The sequence below is a fragment of the Epinephelus lanceolatus genome, chromosome 3, assembly GCF_041903045.1.
Source record: "Epinephelus lanceolatus isolate andai-2023 chromosome 3, ASM4190304v1, whole genome shotgun sequence".
NCBI classification, from domain to species: Eukaryota; Metazoa; Chordata; class Actinopteri; order Perciformes; family Serranidae; genus Epinephelus; species Epinephelus lanceolatus.
The window spans coordinates 12,018,185-12,026,026 of record NC_135736.1 but is presented as its reverse complement, the minus strand read 5'-3'; positions in this window follow the sequence as shown (position 1 = coordinate 12,026,026).

Genomic DNA, 7,842 nt, shown 5'->3' with positions numbered 1-7,842 from the left:
TGGCTGGTTTTATAGTTTTCTCAGAAACCTCCAGTTTCTCAACACGGAAAATACCAGAGAACAGAGCGCCCCCTTCACCTGTGGACTCTGTGATTGTGAAATAGATAAATGTTTTTAGTGCTAGCTGTGACTGTTTTTTGTTTACAGTGATATTTTCCTAGTTGGCTCTCTCTTACCTGTGGTAACATTGTGGATACACTGTTATGTAAGTTCTGTGAAATTAATATTTGTGATAGAATACCAGTAGAAGCAGATATCAACAGTACGTAGTCTGTAAATGCAAGCTGCACACATTCATTTTTTATAGCATTTAATTTATTGTGATCAATACACTTCTGAGTCACTGGAGGACTTAAAAACAAACAAACAAAAAAGGGTTGGCATATTGCAACTAACTTGTTTAAGCAAGGAGCAATGCTTTAAACTGAATAGAATTATAATAGATTTTCACTTTGTCAGGTCAAATCCTCTTTTCTGATTTAAGATTCATTTTTTCTCATTCACACTGATCTGTCTGAGACACTGCTCTGGAAATGAAGGACTTCCCTGAATGACAGCTTTGGCATATACACAAGCAAACATATGTCTGTGGATTAAAACATAGAAACTATTATATTGCACATGCATGAAGGTAGTGTTAAAGATGTTTACTCTCTGTTGTGCCATGTGTTCAAATACTTAGTTGGCTCAGAAACCTCCAGTTTAGCTGCGCAGTGGATGCCAGAGCGCAGAGTCCCTTCTCCACCTGTCGATTCTGTGATTGTGAAATAATGGAATTATTTCAGAAACGTTAAGTTTAAATAGTGAGTCAACATACGTGTGTATGTGAATAATGAAAAATATTCATGAACAAGCAAAACAAGACATACGACAAACACATCAAATACACATAAAGACACAGAATACAAGATCTTTTCCTGTTCCCTTCCTACTGGATAAGGGAAGCTCTATTTTTGCTAAGTGTATATGCATTAACAAATACACATGAAAACAGATATAAGTATGAACATACATACAAGCTTATACATAAATATCCACAACTTAAATAAAAGTTTGATTAGGAAATTTAAATTTTTTACCATTTCCTGCTAGTAAGAAATGGTGGAAAAGTGCAATAATTTGACTGCAGTGAAAGTAGTAAAAACTTTAATACTCACTCTGCAGAGAAATAGTTCTGTGCAGGTCAAAGTGAAGCTAGTTTTAACTTGTTTATATACAGGTAACTATTTTTTTAATCCACGTTATAGGGGTTGGGATCCCAAAGAAGAGAAATCGAAGGGGTCTTGATGATTAATGGGGCGGGAAATGAATTTAAGCAGGTTTTATTATAGTTCACGAATAGTTTTTTGACCTTTGTCTCATCTCTGAAATAATGGATAATTTGACCTTTTTGTGCACTGAACAGCCATTTAAACAAAAGAAAGCAATTTCTGGAGAATCTGCATTGTGAATGCTGGATGATGAAAAGCTGCCGCTACACTGAAATACAGGTTTTAAAAGTTGAATAATGACCATAATGTTAAAAAGATTGGAATATTTTAAGGATTGTTGAAAAGCTGACACTAAATACTGGCTTATATGGGTAATCTTGGTAAAATGGTAGGAATAGCTGTAAAAGAGGAAATGGGTTTAATTGGTGAAAATGGAAGTCTTTGAAAAGCTGAATAATATCCATAATGTATGAAAGATGGGAAAATATTTTCAGATGTTTTGAAAACCTGATGCCAACCAGGACGGCTGGCTTTAAAAGTTGAATAATGCCCATTATGTATGAAAGATATGGAACACGTGCTTTGTGGAATTTGTATGTGCGTGTAGTGTAAACGAGAGCGAACACTGTATGAAAGGGGACACATTTTTATTACATTGTTACCTAGAGTTGAAATTGTGTGTATGAGAAGAAGCTGAAGAAATTTTTTTCAGAATATCCTGAAGCTCTTCTCCACTCTAGCTGTGATGTCATTAATATAAAAATCTGAGGAGGACATTTTTAAAAAGCTCTAAAAAAGGCTGAATATTTTTAAAACGTTTTAATGGACTTAAAAGCTGAATTACACCTACAGTGTATAGAAGGTTTGGAATTATTCAACTTTTAAATATAGTTTCTAAGCAAAAGTATGAATGACAACATAAGAATTTAAAATACATCAAAATATTTCAATTTTCAACATTTCCTCCGCTCCTCTGAATGCAGATTTTGTCCTGGAATATGTGGAATATTTCTGAAAATACAAAATTAAATAGCCTGACTGTGCTAATTGAGCTAAACATTTTTATGTTTGAAAAAAGTTTCTATGTTGAAAAATGTGGAACGAGTTGAGAGCCAAAAAATACAGCAGAATAATAGTAAAGGATTTTTGCTGTACGGTGAAGTCTGGTAATTTCGGTCCAGTCCAGTCCAGTATAGTAATAACTAATATGGTATAGCTCTGCCCAATTTTGTAATCTCAGACCAGTCAAAATAATTGTTTTGTGGAAAGCGCATTTTATAGTGAAGAAAAGATCATGTATATCTGTCTTTATGTGTATTTGATGTGTTTATGTCTTGTTCTGCCTGTTCTTGAATATTTTTGTTATTATTCATTACAAGTATGTTGAGTCAGATATGTGGATAACCCTAAATAAAAAGACTGTTAATATACGGCTTTTATCCCTGACCAGTTCATGGGCTCATTTTCCTCAGTGTGTGGAATATCAGAATGTTTCAGATTAAGCACGTATTTCTAATCTATAATTAAATTAGACTTTGATAAAGCTTCTGAAATAATTCCATCATTTCACAATCACAGAATTGACAGGTGGAGAAGGGACTCTGCGCTCTGGCATCCACTGCGCAGCTAAACTGGAGGTTTCTGAGCCAACTAAGTATTTGAATACATGACACAACAGAGAGTAAACATCTTTAACACTACCTTCATGTATGTGCAATATAATAGTTTCTATGTTTTAATCCACAGACATATGTTTGCTTGTGTATATGCCAAAGCTGTCATTCAGGGAAGTCCTTCATTTCCAGAGCAGTGTCTCAGACAGATCAGTGTGAATGAGAAAAAATGAATCTTAAATCAGAAAAGAGGATTTGACCTGACAAAGTGAAAATCTATTATAATTCTATTCAGTTTAAAGCATTGCTCCTTGCTTAAACAAGTTAGTTGCAATATGCCAACCCTTTTTTGTTTGTTTGTTTTTAAGTCCTCCAGTGACTCAGAAGTGTATTGATCACAATAAATTAAATGCTATAAAAAATGAATGTGTGCAGCTTGCATTTACAGACTACGTACTGTTGATATCTGCTTCTACTGGTATTCTATCACAAATATTAATTTCACAGAACTTACATAACAGTGTATCCACAATGTTACCACAGGTAAGAGAGAGCCAACTAGGAAAATATCACTGTAAACAAAAAACAGTCACAGCTAGCACTAAAAACATTTATCTATTTCACAATCACAGAGTCCACAGGTGAAGGGGGCGCTCTGTTCTCTGGTATTTTCCGTGTTGAGAAACTGGAGGTTTCTGAGAAAACTATAAAACCAGCCAGACCTCTTCACCGGCCACATTGTCCATTAAACACATCTGTGAGACTGACAGTGACTGAGCTCAAACAATACAATAACAACAATGTTTGTTGTTGCGTGTGCCATTGCTCTCCTCTGCTTGGTGTCTCTGAGCCATTCAGCTCCTCTGTCCTGTGAAGGCTTGGTCCAGCCTTTGGATCAACTGGATCCTCATTATTTTGAGGGAAGATGGGTTTTAGTTGCAGGCAGCCTGAATGACAGTGCAGCTGTGGGCATCCTTAAAGACAGAGACAGCATAACTATTGAGCTCCACAACACCTCATACGCCCAAGCCTACCGCGTCGGTGACAGATGCAATTCTTATTCCCACAACATCTCATTAGAGGGCCACATCCTGAGGATCAAAGTGAAGACCTTTAACTTTACTGGGACCTTCCACCATACGTCCTGTAAAGACTGCATTGTGATGTCCTTGGCCATGGTGTCACCAGATTACAAGAGAGTGGACTTCCTTCTGTTCAGCAGGAGAAGGGAGGTGGAGCAGGAGGTGATGGAGGAGTTCAGAGCTCAGGTGCAGTGTCTGAACATGCCTCCTCCTCATGTGATGGATCCAACCAAGGAGATTTGTCCAGAGCAGGCTGACAGCAAACCAGAGAAAACAGAGGAACAAAAGGCTTAAGAGACTTTGCTACATGATGTCTGTTCACACAGTGTGAATAAATGTTAATGCATTTCAATTTTATTCCATCAGAGAAAAAATAAATTATTTTGAAAAAATAAGATGCTCATTGAGTTTTATTAAAGGTTTTATTTGGTGTGAATGCTTTCTTATGTTCTTCTAGCTTGTACAAATACACATGCACATAATTATAAATATGAACATACAAACATATGCATAGATATCAGCACCTTAAATAACAGTTATCTGATTAACAAATTAGGACTTTCCTACAATAGCAGAGCAAATAATACCATTTTTGCCTTTGCTCAGCATTAACAGTATCCAGTCATGAAAGTAACCAATGCATTAGGGACACCATAAGGGGGCTCTTCCAGCAAACAGCAAGTCTCCCACCTGCAGGCAGTGATGGAAAAGTACTCAGATACTTGACTGCGGTAAAAATACAGACAAAATTATTTTTTGGGGAAAAAAAAAAAAATACCAATACATTACTATACAGTATATGGCATTATTAGATTGTTGATACTGATGCATTTATGTAAAAGAAGCATTTTGTTGCTGTAGCTGGTCAAGGTAAAGCTAGTCTGAACTGCCTCACATATGTGTAGGTAGTTTAGTGGTTCAGTTGGAGCCCCTGAAGAGTCACAAGATAAATCTGAGAGGTGTAAGCTCCAAATAAGTTTGAATATTCTAAAAAGTTCTGATGGTATTTAAAAGTTGAATTACATCTGAAATGTATGGAAGATGAGGAACAAAAGTTAAAAGTTTGGAGTTTATGTGTAACTGAAAGAATAATAAAATGATCTGGGAAGTTTAGAGGGGGAATGTCTCTTTAGTTCAACTGAGACAACTCAGACATCTGAAATGTGCCAAAGGGTCCCAACTATACAGTTTTTTTTTGTAAGGAGTCACTAGTCAAATAGGTTGGGAACCACTGATTTCATCTTAACCAATGTGTTATATTTTATGAGCTTATCACATAGACTGTGTACCTGGGGAGTGTATTGCTGCTACATCACGAAAAAAATAATGGATCAGTATTATGTTATAACATGAAAAGTTTATGGTTCTAACAAGACTCTTTTCATGTTATAACGATACAGTTTCATGTTATAACAATATAGTTTCATGTTATAACAATATAGTTTCATGTTATCCATGTTTTGGGCCATGTTGATGCCTCTTTATTGCAAATAGCCAAGTGTAAAATCACAACGGGAGTATATGGGTACACCTCCTCCCAAGACCAAATATTGCATCATAATGTGGAACTTTTAATGTCCTAACAATATAAATTATCATGTTATAACTTGAAACTTTTCACATTTTTACAATATAAGTTATCACGTTATAACGTGAAAATATGTTGTTATAAAATGAAAATATATTGTTATAATGTGAAAAAATTCTTGTTAGAACAATAAACTTTTCACGTCATAACATAATACTGACCCATTATTTTTTTTCCTGGTGTGGCAGCAGTACGCTTCCGTAGTATACAAAGATCTGTTTTTGTAAAATTTTCTTTTGAAATGTAGCTGGTAACTTTGATGTAGAGTACCGTGGTGTAAATGTAACATGTAAATGTAAAATGTACAAAATGTTTCTCTGAAATGTGGTGAAGAACAGTTGTCGAAGTTTTAAGTAGCATAAAATATACAGCATAGGTGTAGAATTCAGTGGGGAAAATGGTGCATGAAAATTATATATATATATCTTTCATTCATATACATACATATATGTATGTATGTATGTATGTATGTATGTATGTACATATATATATGTACACACACACATATATATACACACACACACACACACACACACATATATATATATATATATATATATATATATATATACGACCGTGCCAGCTGGAGGCAGGAGGTCCGGAAAGGAATCCAGAAGAGTGAAACTGTGCTGAGTCAAGCAGCAGTGGAAAGGAGAGCACGGCAAAAAGCACCCAAATCAGCCTCAGCAGGCAACAGTGTATTCAAGTGTAATCACTGCCAGAGAGTCTGCCATTCGAGAGTGGGACTTATTAGCCATACGAAGCACTGCTCCTAGCACCATCTGATCCAATTCAAGCATACATGTGCCATGGTCTCTTGAGACTGTAGGCCACTACTACTACTATGTATGTATAAACCTTTAATAAAACTCAAAGAGCATCTTATGTTTTTCAAAATAATTTATTTTTTCTCTGATGGAATAAAATTGAAATGCATCAACATTTATTCACACTGTGTGAACAGACATCATGTAGCAAAGTCTCTTAAGTCTTTTGTTCCTCTGTTTTCTCTGGTTTGCTGTCAGCCTGCTCTGGACAAAGCTCCTTGGTTGGATCCATTATGGTAGGAGGAGGCATGTTCAGACACTGCACCTGAGCACTGAACTCTTCCATCACCTCCTGCTCCACCTCCCTTCTCCTGCTGAACAGAAGGAAGTCCACTCTCTTGTAATTTGGTGACACTGCAGCCAACTTGAACGCCATACAGTCTTTACAGGACGTATGGTGGAAGGTCCCAGTGAAGTTAAAGGTCTTGAACTTCATCTTTAAGACGCCGCCTTCCATTGAGATATTGCGATAATTATATCTGCATGTGTCACCAGTGCGGCTGACATGGGTGCACGAAGAATTGTGCAGATAAATAGCCGTGCTGTCTCTTTTCTTCAGGACGTCTGCAGCTGCGCTATCATTCATAGTGCCTGCAACTAAAGTCCATCTTCCCGTCAAATGATGATGAGCCACATGATCTAAAGGCATGACCAAGTCATCGCAGGAGAGAGGAGCTGAATGGCTCAGAGACACCAAGCAGAAAGCAACTGCAAACACAGCAAACATGACCGTCTGTCTGTTGTCTTGTTGTTGAGATATTAACGTCACGTCTCAGTTGCACTGTGGTGTCTAACTGAGTATGTGTCTGTGAAAGAGGCTTTGTTGGTTTTATAGTCTCTTATCCACCTGCGGATTAAGTGGTTGTGCAATGAAAGAACATTGGAAACATTAGTCATTGTTTACCTTGGTTGTTAACTGGTCTGGATTCAGGGTGAGTCACATATCTGTAATCAAACAAAATGAAAAAAAAAAAGTATTTATTGTTTGTTCTTTCCTTGGATTGAAGTCCTGTACATATTCAGTGATATTACTGGGATACCATTAGTTTTACTGTGGGCTAAAATCATATAAACTGTTATACTGCACATGCATAAATGTGGTGGTGAGGATATTTACTCTCTGTTGTACTGTGTGTCCAAATACTTAGTTGAATCAAAAATCTCCAGTTTTGCAACACCGCCAGTGTGCAGTTCTCTCTCCACCTGTCGATTCTGTGACTGTGAAAATGACAAAACATTTTATGAAACCTTCACAAAGTCTAATTTATTTTGAGAGATCAGTGCTGAATAATAATGCACTGAGGAAAATAAGAACCTAAATTGGGCATGGCTTAAAGGTTTTTTGTCACTGCTGTTAAAGTGGTAGGCAGTGGTGACAGAAATACTCAGATCTTTTAGGTTCCAGTACAACAAAAGCACTGGTTACAAGTAAAAATCCTTCATTTACAATCCTATTTAGTACTCCTTCAGCAGAAAAAATGACATTGTGTCTGATATATTATTATATAGATTTTAAATTGT